This window comes from Peromyscus leucopus, chromosome 10 (assembly GCF_004664715.2).
Source record: "Peromyscus leucopus breed LL Stock chromosome 10, UCI_PerLeu_2.1, whole genome shotgun sequence".
NCBI lineage: Eukaryota > Metazoa > Chordata > Mammalia > Rodentia > Cricetidae > Peromyscus > Peromyscus leucopus.
Window position 1 is genome coordinate 25,743,902 of NC_051071.1, and position 16,726 is coordinate 25,760,627.

At 42.4% G+C, this 16,726-nt stretch overlaps 1 pseudogene; it reads left to right on the forward strand.

The window, feature by feature from the left end:
- Positions 1–206: 206 nt before the first annotated feature.
- The window catches only part of LOC114708029, a 46,683-nt pseudogene continuing 30,163 nt past the window's right edge, over positions 207–16,726 (forward strand).

The following is a 16,726-nucleotide window of genomic DNA, read 5'->3' on the forward strand; positions in this document are numbered from 1 at the left end:
AAAAAGGGCCATAAGGCAGACTTTGCTGAAAGTGGAATAAAAGAAAGAAGGAAAGAAATACCATTAGACATCATAAAAGAATACCAAGTCTCAAGAGACTGAGCCATGGAGACTCCCCCAACCATTCTAGGCACTGGGAAGCTCACCAAAAGGTGGGGAGGAACCCTACACAGATTACAAAGTGATGTAGGGAGAGGGTTGGCAAAATGGCTCAGTGGGTGTTTGCTGCTGAGTTTGGTGACCTGTGTTCAAGTCCAGAGCCTGCGTCTAGAAGAAGAGACCTGACTGGCACAGTGAGTTGTTCTTTGACTTTCATACATGTGCCATGGCATGTGTATTCACAAACACACACACACACACACACACACACACACACACACACACTAAACAATGAGTGCAGTTTTAAAGCCAAGAGTGTGGGGGGAACAGAGCAGAGCTGGCCTCTTGAATTGACATGGGATATGAAATAGGAAGGATCACTGTGAAGAGGAAAAGGCTGCCTGGGGGTACAGTGTTGGAGTATAGTCTTATGCGGCTATTGCCTGGAACCTGGACTTTCTTGGCATTCCTGTTCTGACTCCTCCCAGATGCCTACTGAATCCCAGCATATTTCTTCACTGGGTCAAGTCCTGTCAGCGAGTCATCTTTCACAGATTGTGCCACATGGTCAGGTCATGGAAGCTTTTAACACCTCTTGATTGGCCCCATCATGGAAGTTCCTTCCCGATCAGGCAGTCCACTGGAGACTTTTGACTCTATCTTGTGAAGTGCTGTGTAGTACCACCTCGGTTCTTCCCCAGGGTTTATAGGTACAATTTTCTGACAGCTGTTATCTGGCTCTCCTCATTTTACCTCTGGGAGGTTCTGGTAGACCATGTATGGATGCCACTCGACATCTTGGATCTCTTAGTTTTATCACTTTCTGTTCACATGTCTGAGAAATCTCTCCTCTACAAAAGTTGTTGATGTTTTCTTTGTCAGCTAATATCTGTTTTTGCTCACTGCTTGAGCAGAAAATGTATTCTATGTTAGTAGGCTGTAGATTTTCTATATAACCCCAAAGATAACATTATTATTTTATTATACCTATTTTGCTTTATGTTTGTTTGTTTGTTTATACTTGAACTTGCTGGCCTTGAACTCACTAGGTAGCTGAAGATGACCTTGAACTACTGAACTACTACTTATCCTTCTGCCTCCATCTCTGCAGTGCTGGGATTATAGTGTGACACACACTCAGTTTTATGTGGTACCAAGGATTGAACCCAGGACTTTGTGCATGCTAGGCAAGCACTCTATCACCTGAACTACACCTTGGCCCTGAATCCTCTTGGTCTATTTTTCCTTTCATTGCCTGTAATAGTTTCTTCACAGAAGTGAAAAATTTCATCTCCATGACAGAGATAAATGCTTACAGCATTAAACATTCTCTTTAAACGCCACATTTAGTACTTTGAGTTTTGAGATCTCTCTGATAGGCTCGCTGTTCTGCTGGTTCTAGGTTTTAAATCTTTTGATTTCTTGATACATTTTGTTCATCCCCAGTCCCCACCCCCCAGTAGATGGGGATTGATGGAGATGGTGTAAAGATAAACAGAGCTGACAGGCACCTTCAGAGGCCGAACTGTTCTTTTGTCAGAGTCACTGAAGGGCTGCTGTTTCTCCAAGTGAGACTGTGCACACTTGGCCCCGGGGGGTTTGAGATTCTATTGGATAGAAAAAAGAGAACTCTGGAGATGGAAGACTCCATCTGCTGGTCAGCTCCCCTGGATTCTGGAAGTGGTAGAGCCCAGCAGGTTGGGTATGTGGCTCTCCTTATTAGAAGCTTCCACGGGTGGGTGCTATCAGTCTTTCAGCTTCCCTGTGCAGAGCTTCTCAGTCTACCTGTGACTTGTAGCTCATCAACCCTCATCCTCCATTTTAACCTTTCTCTGTTGCTTTGTGTCCCTCGTGCCTTTGTTTACCTCTATAGCTAGATTTTTATTTTGGGCATCGAATTGTAGATACTTTTGGCAAAAGAACACAAGGGATAGGGAAGAGGAATATGGTCTAGAGGTGAAGAAAGAAGTGGGGACCAGGAGTAGCTGTGATGTGAGCGAGCCAGCGGAAGGGAAATCACAAAATACATTTTGTTAGACTACATCACAATGGCGTCTAACACACGTTATGCCGATACTAACGTTTTTGACAAGCAAAAACGAAAAGAATTAGCTGTTCACAGTCAGGCTTCCTTTGTGTTCAACTTTTGCATATTTCATAATGACGTATATTTTGTTACAGTTTTGGGCGCTTTGTATAGGATGTGTTCTATTTAATTTGGGGGTTTGAGAAGGGTTGTGCTTACTGTATGTCTTTACTCTTGTGCTATGTGTATTCATCTCCTTGCTTTCTTCTTATGCTTCATTGATTGGCATCTTAGGTTTTTGTTGCTGGTGACTACATCTTTTAACAGCGACCAACATGCTGATTATAAAATAGTGAGGTTTATTTTACATCATTTCTCCTTTTCCTTTCTTGCCTCCAAACCCCTGCTTTCCACTTTTAGTTTGGATCTTTTAACTGGGTAACTAAGGATCGACCTGATGTGTGTGTGTAGGGGAGGAGGGGGGGGCGGGTACAGGGTATGACTCATTAGTTTGATACACTTTCTTATTTAAGTCTATTTCTTTTAAGAAGTTTGACATTTCTTTTTTATTTCTGAGATAAGCTTGTCTTTTTCTTAAACTTCTTTCTGAGATCAATTAAATATATTTAAATTTTTTAAGTCTGTCTTTATCCATTTAATTTTTTTTCAGTTTCTAATTCGAGGCAATTTTCGTAACTTGAGTGCTAGTTTGAGGGTGTGAAATTATATTTAAAGCATTGGGCTCACATTCCCTGGAGAAGGTTCCCCGAAGTGTATGCCTTCCCAGAGCTTGGCAGTACCTGTGAAACTGGTCATCTTCCAATTCCATAATGATGGAATATTGCTTGGCAAACTATTTTCAGATGTAATTAAATTACCCATCTGACTTCAAGTTGGGTAGGCCTGGGCTAAAGAAGGAAGTCCGAAGAAGACAGAAAGGTCGGTCGGTCAGTTCTTCCCTCCTGGCTTGCGAGAAATCAAGAGCCACGATACTGAAAATACGCATGTGGTTTTCAGACTGGACAGCGGGGAGACTGTGGAAGCGTTTTGAGTGGCGTGACAAAGGAAGAGCAGTGTTGTGAACAGTCGGACTGGGAATTTGGACCCTGAAGGTCCTGTCAGGAGTGGTTCAGGATGAAGTGACCTAGGCCACCGGACACTGGAGGAGGCAGCATCCTAACGCAGAAGCAGAGAACTCAGAAAAATCGAAATGATGTGGGAAGTAAAACAAGCAATCGGCAAAGTTGCTCTACATGATAGGGAAGAGTGATGAAGGTGCCTCTGCTTGGTTACCACTGGGAAGATCCGGGCCAGGGAGCTGAATGGAGGAAACAGCTGCTGAGGGGGAACCAGAACCAGATGGGGCGAAGAATCCTTAGTCTCTCCAAATGACAAAGGGTCCTAAAAATAAGAAGTGGCTGCTGACAGCTTTCATCTAGAAAAAGGCTTAGTATGCATGAGAATGCAGCCTTTTGCTAAAACTGCAGGATGACCCAAAGATTCGCCTATTCACTGCACACAAAGAGCCCTTTCAAGAGATTAGGGGCGGGATCCTCTCAGGAAGTGTAAGCTCCTTGTCTCTCAATGACCTCGGCAGGCGCCAAAGACTGACTCATGATTATCTTGAAAAGAATTGTGGCTATGGCTTTTGTTTAATGGAGTCTAATCCGTGGAAAACCCACAAAGTTTTAAAGAAATTATTTCATCAGAAACCAGCAAGTTTGGACGACCAGGGACAGAGAGAGGACAAAGGAAAGGGGGCTGATAAGACAGGAACACTATTCATGTCTACCTTTCATGAGACTAAGAAGGGAGACTGAGGCAGTGGGATCAAGAGTTGGGGAACAAATCTCAGAGCTTCTAATCTAAAACCAGCCGAACCTCTCATTCTCCCAGAAGGCTTTTCGTCCTGTCCTAGGAACTCTTATCCTTTCATTTTTTTTTTTTTAAATCTTACTGCATTCTGGGATTATTAAAGACATATGGCCTCTAATTTTATAGATTCACAGATAGACATGGGAACAGGAGTTAGGAACTGGGGTGGGCACTGGACCCCACAGTGACTGTTCTGAGAATACCCTTGCCTGAGGCCAGGAACACCAGAGTGAGTAATACTTCTGTATCTTTGTCATCTCCTAAATGTGCACTTTGCCGAAAGGGGCTGTGCGTGACGGTGAGGCAGAGGCTGCGGCAGGACCCCTGGACCCCTGAGTGGGCCAGCTGCACTGAGCATCAACCCCCCTCCCTATACCTCACCCCACTTCTACCCTGGGTCCTTTAAAAGACTTCTGAACCAGCATCTCAACGGTACCCTATTTCCATCTATACAAGAGCACCCCCGCCGCCCCACCCCAGGCTCCTACCTATGAATTTATAATAAACCTCTCTCTAAAACTCACCCTCTGTGGTCTGTGAATTTCATTATTTGGATTTGCAGGACAAGAATGCCCCTGGCTTGGGAAAGCTATGGTAGCCATCACATTTGACCCCTAACTCCTGGAGAGGGCTCTGTTTTTAGAGACATCTCAATATTCTCAAGTCCATACAAAGGACTCGTTGGATTGCACCCAGGAGCTTCCTTGGAATCAACCCAATACAGATCCAAGGGAGGATGAGAATTTGGGATTCAAACTGAGAAGATGAGGCCCAGACTAGATGGGAAGGTTTGGGTTTGGGGAGGCTGAGATGGAACCTAGATAATCCCTGCTTAGACTCCTGACCTTTAAATACTGCAGATAATGAATAGTTATTCTTTGAGGCCAGTGTGTTTGTGGTAGTTTACTCGGCATGGTAGAAATGAATTTTCCATTGCTTAGTGACTGGACTTCAAGGGGAACCTGCTTTAGATTGCTTATGTGAAATTTTATTTTCTCTAGAGTTCCCTATGGATTTGATTTTTCTTTGTTTTAAATTTTTTATTATACGTATGTGGTGGGGGCCACACATATGCCATGCCATTCATATGGAAGTTAGAGGGCAATCAAGAGACTGCCCTCTTCTTCCACCCTATGAATCCCCAGGATTAACCTCTGGTTGTAAAACCTTGGTGGCAGGCATCTTTACCCACTGAGGCATCTGATGGACTTTCGACTTGCATTTCTGTTTTTAGAACATTGTTTCTGCCTCAATCTATTATAACTAAAGCCAGTATGGTTATAGGGTTTCAAACAGTATAGGAAAAGCAGGTACATGAGCAACTTTGCTTGGTTTGTTTGGATGGGAAGAATGTTGCTGCTTCCCTTTCTGACTTTCTTTACCTTGTAGATGCTTCGTTAGCCCAGCTTCTGCACGATGTAGTTGCCAATAGACATACCTTCTTTCCCTTTTGGTAAGTCTGAAGAGCTATGCAAAACATATCAGAGGCATTAGTCCTGGGAGGTTCTTTTTTATATTACTATGTGTGCATGATGTATGTGTTAGGACATGAGTGCCACAGAGCATGCATGGAGGTCATAGGACAAGGCTGTAGAATCAGTTTTCTCCTTCTAGCTTAATGTAGGTTTGGAGGGTTGAACTGAGGTCTCCAGGCTTGTGCTGCAAGTACCTCTCCCAGCTGAACTGTCTCACAGCCAGCCCCAATCTGAGGGATTCTTTTTAGTAGTTTTATTTAAAACGTGTCTCCATTGATCATGCATTAGTAATATAATACTATTAACAGTAATGGTAACATTAATATTAGCTACTGGTTATTATGGGCTATGGGCTACTCTTTTATTTGTTTTCATTTTAAAAGTTATTATGAATTATATCACAATATACCAAGCAAAATATTTTACTCAAATGATTTTAATGTGCAATAAAGTTTCTTAGGTAAACATTATAACTCTCTTTTGAGATTAATTCAGATAAATGTCAAAAGTATTGTTTCATATGTCATAAATCAAAATGAAACTTTACTGGAAACCCAATTAAACTCCTAAGGTGAGTGAGGGTCCATCTTCTTCCTCTTTGATTATCACCATTGTGTGGTGAGTACGTATTAAGAGTTCATTGAGGGCCACACACTGTGGAGAGTGCTTCCCAAACACAATCCCGTGTAGTGTTCCCCAAAGCCACACAGAAGGAACACAGTTTGCAAAACATTCACAGCACAGTCAGAGAGGCAATCTGTGTTTGGAATAGAGTTCCAGGTACTTCCAGTGACGACGGCGATCACAAACATTTGTGACTAGTCGAGCCCTTGCCTCACTGCTGTTTGTGTAGGAAAGAACTTCAGCATTACAGGACTCAGTGGCCATCAGATGACGGGAAACAACATGGACCTGGTGGTGGGTCATGGGAATGTTCAAACACTTTCTTAGGGTACAGGAGGAATTGGAGGCAGACCATGTCAACTAATTTCCCAAGCTGTTTTGTATGAAGTAAGAAGAATTTGTGACACTTGATAGAACCTAATTTTTTTTGTGTTATGACTTATAACACTCTGCTTGGTTGACTGTGGATATGGTCAGTCATTTATCTACTCAATGTGTCTCCTGGGTCCTGTAAAGCCAAATTATATTCAGTTTTGGATTAGGAAAATGTTTGATTAGGCTCTGCTTCACATTTCCCCTTCCTTAGTACATTCCACTCCGGGAATGCTCTTACTGAGAGAGTTTTAAAAACAACTTTTCTAAAGAGTTCCTTAGTCTGGGTCAGGCCCTATTCATGGCCCCACACCTGGGATGTGGCCCACATTTACCCAAAATACCAGGTCCACCTTTATCCGAGGACTTTTTAACCATATCTCTGGTCACACCCCACCCCCTCTCATGGCCTGAGCAAATGCAGATTTGTTTTCAAGAGAACTGATCTTTTTCTCTCCTTGAGGCTGGTGGGACACAGGCAATATTTTGCCTTTTCTTTTGATGGAGGCATGGCTTTCTTTTCTTTTGGGGAAAACAGTTCCACGTTGCCACCTCAGAAAGGCAAACCTAGGAACGGGCACGCAGAGAGCTGTTGATTTTACTGCTGGGTCTAGGAGGGGCTCACTGTAAATTCTGAGCTGGCTCCAAGCTGCACCATGGCTTCCCGGGCTGCCCAGTCTGTGACTGTCTCCCTCCTTCAGTCCTGGCTTCTCCTTCTGGAGAACTCAGTTCACTACTAAGAGTCTCCAAAACGAACAGCCTAATTTTTGCGTGGTCCTGAAGTGATATTTTAATCCTGGGTAAACAGTTAGACGGTTCAGTGATTGAATGCAGTGCAGATGTTATTAACTGGCCTCTCAAGCCTCGAAGCATTTCATGCTTTCAAGAGACAGAGTTCAGAGCTACCAAAAGTTTTATAAATATAAATGAATCCAGCAATATCTGGAAAAACACATTTTCTTCCTTTGAAATTTTGTTCTAGAGCTTAAAAGATTAAAAAAAACTAATTTATACAGAATATTGTGGCAGTCTGTTTAATAGAATTTACAACCTTGGATGTACCAGACTTTCTTTTTTTTTTTTTTTTTTTTTTTTGGAGACAGGGTCTTATGTAGCTCAGGCTGGTCTTCATACTATGTAGCCAAGGATAGCTTTGATGTTCTGCTTCCCCCATCTCTACCTCCTAAGTGCAGGGATTATTAGAGTTCACAACTACACCTTGTCTTTAAAAAACAAAACAATTTTTTTCTCCTCCTTCTTCTTACTATAGTGTCTATCTGGGTAAAACAGTGCAATATCTCATAGCATCAGCCACAGTCCTCAAGAGTGAGGGAAGGTCTTCCAAATGCCTTTGTTATTCAGGGCAAAAGACAGAGTCTCTAAGTCTCTAAAGTGGGAAGAAGGAGGACAATAAAGAAGGGGGGGTTAGAAGACATGTTAAAATGAAGGATGTAAGGAGGCTTGAGAGACCTCATTTATTTTGCAACTAATGGAACGAGCCACACTTTCTACCCTCTATGCGAACTGGGCTTGCTTAGCCTTATGAAAAACTCCTTAGTCCACACATGTTAGTTTGACTCTGTGTTCCTCTTAGCTTTCTGGGGTCACTCATTCAAACCTATTCTTTCAAAACGTAAGGGTCATTTACAAAAAATCTTTATTATGCATTGAAGAGATCATTACAAATGCCCTTGGAATTGACATGGGTTTAATAATCTCAAGAGTCTTCCCTCAACATCTAAAACAAACATCATATATCAAGGATGGGAGTGTTGTTGCCTCAGAAATGTTCACCTCTAGCATGTTAGAAATGAACTCAGGATCATAAAGAGAGAGATCCCCAGCTGAAGTGTCTTTGTAAGGTAAAACTTTACACTCGATCAAGAGGATGTGCTACTCACAAAATCCAAGGAGCAAGCACCAAGAGTGAGGAAGTGCTTTTGATTTTTCTACAAAAGGTGGTGACTATGTCTGTTAGCCCTTGGCTGGGGTCTCACCTCACAGTCTTTTGAGACTGATTAGTGTATTAGTCAGGATTATCTAGAGGGACAGAACTGATAGAATGAATCTATCTATAACTATTAATATATAAAGGACACTTATTAGAGTGGCTTACAGACAGTGGTCCAGCCAGTCTAACAGTGGCTGTCCACCAATGGAAAGTCCAAGATCCCAGTTGTTCAGTCCACAAAGCTGTATGTCTCAGCAAGTCTTCAATATATGCCAGAATCCCAAAGAAGCAGGCTCTGATGCCAGCCAAGGAACGGACTTGTCAGAGAGAGTGAGAGCAAGTAAGTAAAAAGAGCAAGTGTCTATCTTCCATGTCCTTTACATAGGCTGCCACAAGAAGGTGGGGCCTTGATTAAGGATCTTCCCACTTCAAAAATCTAGATTAAAAGTGAGTCTTCTCACTTCAAACGATTCAATTGAGAAAAATCCCTCACAGGTGTACCCAGCTGCTTGGGTTCATTCCAGATATAGTCAAGTTAACAACCAAGAATAGCCATCACAATTAGTTTGAAAAGAGTTGATACAAAAAAAAAAAAAAAAGAATGGGGGAGGGGTCAAGAAGGCAGTAGGGCCTTTGTATAAACAAAGGTTTTACTGGGTGAGGGATTTTAAAACATTTGTGTAAAAGTCTTACAAGGTGAGGGGAAAACATTGAATCCTTATTATAAAATAGTTGTATAATATTTGATAGAAATGATTCATATTTAATTTTCTTACAAATAGCTACTCTTATTTTTAAACATTCTTTTCTTCAAACTCATTGAGATGTTTGCTCTCTTTTCCTGTCCTATCTTGGAATGAAAATACTGCAGTAAGGAGGGGGGGCAGTCTGCTTAATAATAGTTGACTCAATCAGCCAGAGTTAGGCCCCTAGTACAAGGAATTAATTATTCCATCTATTTCATTAGTATGATTAAGGTGGGCCTGCCTTCCTGGGGGAAATCTCTTGCCCAGGAGATTGACCTGACTCCATTGGAATGTTGGGTCTGCACCCAGGCCAGAGATTCGATTCTCTCCACTGGAAGAATTTTCTCTTAACAGGCTTTCATTGCTACTTTAACATTGATATTGATTTTTCTTACAAATACCTCCTCTTATTTTTAAACATTCTTTTCTTCAAACTCATTGAAGAAACTCTGTTTCCTTAAAGACTAGAGTCATTTAAGATCCAGAGCACCCTCAACACCATCTTTGGCCTCTGTTGAGGCTGAAACTGCCAAGAGTTCCAATGACATTTGTTTGCTCTTAGCCAGGAAAAAAATAGATTTTTTCCTTTGGGGTCTTTTTTTTTTTTTTTTTGCCCTAAACTGCCTGTTTCTACTTCCTGTTCTTTTTTTTTTTTTTTTTTTTTTTTTTTTGGTTTTTCAAGACAGGGTTTCTCTGCGTAGTTTTGCGCCTTTCCTGGAGCTCACTTGGTAGCCCAGGCTGGCCTCGAACTCACAGAGATCCGCCTGCCTCTGCCTCCCGAGTGCTGGGATTAAAGGCGTGCGCCACCACCGCCCGGCCTCTACCTCCTGTTCTTATCATTGATCTCCCCTTGAAGAGGTAACCCTAACTGCTTCATGGGATTAGGGTGATGATTGATCTGACTTCTTAAAACTTAATGTTGGGTATGGTAGTTTTGGGGGTACCCCTCCAGAGGGACTATCTAAAATATTCCAACTATCAGATGTAGGGAGAAAAGGACACCCTTGACTGGTGTCCGGACAGAGATGTGAGGGAGAAGACTAGCATGACAAGTCCCACACTGGGAACCAGGAAAGACTAGAACACAAAATATTTTAAGACATCTAAATCAAAGTCCATTAATGTCTCTTGATGGGATCACAAGGGCATCTTCCATTGGGCTCCTTATTTTTTCTAATTTACTTTATTATTATTAGTGTTTGATCTCCAAGGCTGGTGTCCAGTGTGATGAACCCATGGCCTGCTTTCATGCCCTTTGATAGCTGTCTGAGTGGCTAAAAATCAGGGTGATGTCCCTTCCATATGACTTCCAGGTTGGAAGAGAGATATTTACCCACCCTTTAATATTTATGTTAAAAACAGTAATGGACCTGTCTCTTTTGACTGTAGGTATGTCTTATATCTGGGCATCAATTTTTTGTCAAGAAGGAAATGATTAGTGAACCATAGTTGTCCAAATAACATCTCATATTAATTTATGCCTAACATCTGGGGAAGAGCAATCCCTTGGACTGTTAAAAAATTCATCCTAGTCATTCTTTCCTGCTGGATGGTTAAGACTATGCAGGTGGCCAAAATGAAATTTTTCTTTCCTGTTAAGGCCAACAGAGGGTCTGGCCCTCAGGAGTGACTTTGGCTCCTCCAGCCTTCCTTTACCAGTTGTTCCACAAAAGTGTGTGAGGGGAAGTCAAAGGCCTTGCCTGACCACTGCTTTACTTGGAAGCATTGAGGAAAATTTCCCTCTGTATTGACACCCGTCTTACCTGGACTGAGGGCACATCAATTCTCATTTCCTTCATGTATTTGACGTTGAAGTTTGAAGGTGTGATGTGGAGTTACCCAGCAGTAGCTTATTTATGTGGCTTGAAAGGTCCACAAAGAGGTTGCTGAAGAATCTGGAACAAACGGAAGTGAAGTGAAGTAGAGTTGCTTGGTATCATTAGTTGTGTAAGAGAATAATAGAGACCAGGAAGAGGGCAGAGGAGCAGCCATCACCAAAAGACAGAAAGAACAGTCCTTCTAGGACCTTAAGCTGCAGTGCTTGGATCTCAGAGTTTCTGGAGGTGGCTGCCCATGAAGGCACAGTGGGACGCAGTGGGGTGACATTCATGGGGTTGTAGGTGGTCTCAGAACAGAAATAAAATCAGAGCACTGGGGACATTTGTAGGTGAAGTCACAGGCTGGGGAATGCAGACAGTTCCACACTGGAGTCCAGTTGTCTCCTCCAGCTCATTCATGAGGGGAGGTCTTGAGGCCTACACACTCTTTGGTTTTGGGTTTACTCTGTTTTGTGTGACTCTGATAAGAAGGACTTCAGGATACCTCATGAGTAGATAATGATGACTTCCTGAAAACCTACAAGCTTCCAGCTCTAAGACAGATGCTTTCATGTACTTGGTTTGCCTAATTCAATTCCTGTAACTATTTTTGTTTCTATTTTATAATCACAAAATAGTTATCAGTTGGAAGACCCAGGACTGCAATTTAGGTCCAACCTCCAGACTTGTTTTCTTTCTATTACATATTGTTGCTACTGGTTGGAGATTGCTCTCATGTTGCAGCTAAGAGATTGAATGTGTGGTTCAATACAGTCTATGGTGACACCAGGGTTCTGGCTGGGGACTGGTGCTTGACTCTTCTGATCACCCCTATATCACACAAAGAAATTTCAGATGGCCAGTAGTGTACCTAGCTAGGTACCATGGAGCAAATGTTCAAGTCACAATCTTCTTGCAGTCTGAATAGTCCCAGGTAAATAGCAATTCTGACCTTAAAAGCATATCAGTTGAACATGGGTTAAACTTAGTGGAAATAGGAATGGCCTATGATTTAAAGACAGAACAATGAACTTGTAACTCAACAGAAACACGATGCTGGCCAAGAACTGTCAACAGCAAGCAGATTGATTCCTGAGTCATCAAGCTATCGGAAGAAAGTAAATCCATAATCCAGGAAGAAATTTGGTGTCATTTTTTTTGTAAGGATTTCAGTATAGTTTAGATCTTCAATAACCCCAAAGGACCACATGTCAAAAACTTAGTTAATACAAATGTCAAATGAAACCTTGAGAAATGGTTGGTAGACATTTCAGAAATCAGTAGTCTATCCTCGGTATATGACAGCCTATATATTCATATATACATATATATATTCATATATACATATATACACACATGACACATAATTTTAGTTAAAACATAAAAAATTTAAAATTAATAAGATATTCAACATAAAACTTGAGAGGTACAGCCTTAAAATCATGGAAGGAGTGAAAAGATGGAAGAAATCTCAAAAGACTTGTAAGGTTCCAAGTTAGGTCAATAGCTAAACTTCTCCAGGTGTAGATTTTGGTGTGTGGAGGGGGAAGACAACACAAAGCACTGGACTCATCCTTTCTGGTATGTTCTTCAGTATCAACTGGGCTTGCAAGGCTTACTGAGTCTGCTGGGAATGGAGAACCATCCATCCAGGTCTGATGATGGGAGAGGAAATGAAGGGTTTTTAAAGGCAGGAAGGAGATGGCGGGGGGGGGGGGGGACTTATTAGACAGTGTTGTTCATCACGGGAACCCAGGCCATGGAAACCTATACACCATTCCAAGTTCAGTCTCAGTGCTGTCACACCCCACAGCAGTTGCTTCAGGGAACACTGGATTTTTCTTTGTTTTCTGCATAAGAAAGTTGGATTGAAGACCAGGGAGTCCCACACCTCACAATCTCTGCCTATACCGTACACCAAGGCTTATTTGTCATCTGTTTCCTAAATTGGTACCTTCTGGGACACCCATCCCCTTGGCCAATTGTCTTAGTGTCTTCATACTAACATGTCACTTTTGAGGCTGACTTCCTTCATTTTATAATGAAATTTCCTTTAAACTGTTTTATTTTATTTATTGTGTGTGTGTGTGGGGGGGGGGCGGGTAGTATGCCACAGCCACATACTGTGACTCAGAGTTCAGAGGACAACTTACAATAGATGGCCCTCCCCTTCCACCATGTGCCATGTAGGGATCAACCTCAAGTCATCTGGTTTAGAGATAAGTGCCTTTATCCACGGAACCACCCTGGCATCCCGAGGCTAGCTTCCAACAAGTGAGTTGCTTTCTGCAGAAAAGAAATGAGATTTATACTCGGGGGGGGGGGGGGACACGGGGACGGGGACTAAATGTGGAAACAAATTTAGTTCAAGTTTTTAACTCTTCAGAGAACCAGAGAATGGGCTCAACCAACCCTTCCCCAGGCACCCCAAGATGGTGCAGAAGAGGGGAAGAATGCAATCCTTGACTCCTTATTGTGTTACCACACGCAGCTGATTCAAGGGCTCAGCAGTCTCCCGGGCCAGGTGGGCAGGGGCTGGGACCTCTTTGTCCTTCTAGAACTGTCTCTTGGAAGAGAGCACGAAGGAGAGAAAGAAAAAAATGTATAGAAAGGAGACAAGGAGGTGACAAGAAGGAGAGAGAGAAAATAGGAATATTCACTAGGTTAAAGAATTTGCAGGTGACAATTAAGAAATAAATTGTATGTGTGAGCCTGCTGTAACTTTTTATTTTCACTGAAAACTTATTTTCTTTTTTTCATTAGTGGCATGGAATGGGGGGAGGGGCAGAAATCCCACCGAGATTTATGTGGACAAGATTTGGAATCTTCTCCCAAAAGTATACTTGACTAAATATAATCAAATTTGGTTGAAATTTAATCTGTTTCTGATAGCAGTCAGCAGCTGAGACCCTGCTGAAGCTCTCACTGGGCACTTAGAATCCCTTTGTTCTAACAGAGACAGGATCCATCCAGATTTCCTCGTGTTTGGCTGGCTCGTCTGTGACAGCGCAGGGCACACCAGGTGCCACACACCCATTTATCATCACATGGGGCTGTCACCTGGCCTCCTCCGGTCATTTCCGGGATAGATCAGGTCTACCCTGTGGAACCAATATCAGATTTTCTCATAAAGACTGTCGGGGAGAATTTTGCCAGCTGTTGGGAAAATTCCACAGCTTCCTATTATTCGCACAGAATTTTGCTGTGACATTTTAGAATTTTATGTAAAGGAGAAGCCTGCTGCTTATCTGAAGTTTTAGTTTCAGTCATAGTGTGAGGAGACATAGAGATCTCAGCAGATCCACAGTCTCAAGGAGTCACCCTTCTGGTTTAGTAAATATTCCACATCGTGGAATGTTTTCCCCTCTGGTGCCTGAACGTCACTGTTTTGAAAAGTGAGTCATGTGGCTGGCAGAGCATTGGCTTCACTATAGACAATTTATAGGTCTCCCCCGCCTGCTGAAAAACAGGGGGGGGGGACCCAAACCACAGCTTTTCAAAGAGAAGTCATAAATGACTAAGGGAAATTCTGGGTAAAGATGACAGCGGCAATGGCAAGGGCCATGTGTCAGACCCAGCGTCAACGCTGGGCCGCCGCCACCACCGGGAGCTTCCTTTTGTTAAGATGTATAGGAATGTATATATAAGATGGCCGAGTGGGTGGAGGGGCCTGTCTCAAAGACTGAAAACCTGAGCTCGATCCCTGGGACTCACAGTGTGAACAAAGAGAAACAACTCCTGACGCGTCCTCCGCACATGCACACCCACATGCATGCACACATGCAATAAACAGAAGTGTCACAGACATGTATAGAGTTGTGTCGCATTAGTATTTTGCTGAAATCAGAACTTCTGCATTACATTTGTGTTTGCAGAATTTACTTTTTGACCATATAGCTACTGGCTGGCTCCTGGGACATACTTCTCACAACATCTCTAAGTTCTGGCAGACACTACCCAGAAACATGCCTACACCCACAGAAAGCCTACAGTGTGCTTACAGGTTCCTATCCTGTGGAGCCTGGGCAGGGCATCCTGGGCTCAAGAGAGAAGGCCTCAAGAAGCCTGACCAGACCTTCGTGCCTGGCTCCCTCTGACACTTACTGAATGGATCCTCCACTTGATGGCGACAGAGTCATAAGGCTCATTCCATCAGCTTCCCAGCTGAGCCCAGCAAGCTCCACCCTGGGAAAACAAACACCCTACAGCCAGAACTTGCTTCTGTGATGATTTTGCTACGTTCTTAAACTAAATTATTAACGAATTGTTTTTTTCTCTAGTAAAAATGTGAGGTGCTTTTGGATGAAACCAGTTTTTAAATTTTAGTAACTAGCAATCTGAATATTTAATATTCAATGGTGGATAAAATAATTTTATGCATTTGTCTCTGTGGACCAATGATGTGATACTGCCCAGAAACACGTGTTCAAACCAAGTTTTATATTTCTTTTATAAGAATTCAAACTACACTTTTCACTCAGGGCTGTTTTATACTTAAAATACTAAAATTATGGAATTGCTCTAAGTCCTTCCATTTTCTTAACTATCAGAAATAACTTAGAGTTACAGAGTGGCTCTACCTTTCAGCTTTAGTTTTAGTGCCTACCTTGAGTCATTTCACGAAGACTTCATTATGTTTTTAACTTTATTCTGCAAAGTGCCAGTCTTTCCAGATGCTTCGGGAAGTTTCCACTGAGTGGCTGAGACACTGCACTGCTTCTGCCCCGCCTCCACTTCAGACCCACCCTTGGGAGGGTTCCACCTTCCCTGGACCACTGGACTCCCAGTGATGGCACAGTGGCCACTCTCACAGCCTGCACAGAGTGTGTGCCTGCAATCGGTTTAAAGGGCATAGGCTATTCTTTTAATTCCTCTTGCTATTATTATTATTATTATTATTATTATTATTATTATTATTATTATAATCCAGGCTATTTGTGTTTTTTTTTTTGAAAATAATATTGAATTAAATGTCACCAAAGCTGATACTATTACCTTCTGTTTCTAAGAAGCCATGAGGTCTTAGGTCAATTGTCTAACCCAAGCCTATCTCAACGTCTTATTCATAAGGCGATGCTATAAGATGAAGGCAGACTTAAAATAATCCCAGCACCGTTGCTCCACAAACATATTCATTCTGGTCTACTTTTCAAAAACTGAATCCTCTCAAAGCTTTTCTGGATTCTGGGAAACAGCATAAGGCAGGACACAGGATTTACTAAAGATGCCTGAAATGAAGAGAGGAAACAAAATCCATTTCAGAATTTCTCAGGGTGATTACAGAAAGAAATCACCTTCAGAGCTGTGGTTTTCAACAAAAAGGTCCAGGTCTTGGTGTCGGTGGGGATGTCTCATGAATGATGAGAAACAAATAGCCCCTACTTCAGAGCTGGACCTAAGGCCAATTTCTGTGACACTGAGATTTCCCCTCATGTTGACATCACGGCCACTGCCCTCCAAAAATAATGTCCACCCCTCTAATAAGGAGTAAACAACAGCAATGAGGAACCAATATCCCTCCAGGGAGAATGAGATACTTTGCAATTGTTTCTTTCAGTCTTTGCTAACAGCCCGAGCAAGAGGAAATGCATCTAGGCATAAAGGAACAACATTGAACTGTGTTGAATGATGTTCTCAGAGGTATGGTCTCTCTCTCTCTCTCTCTCTCTCTCTCTCTCTCTCTCTCTCTCTCTCTCTCTCTCTCTCTCTCACACACACACACACACACACACACACACACA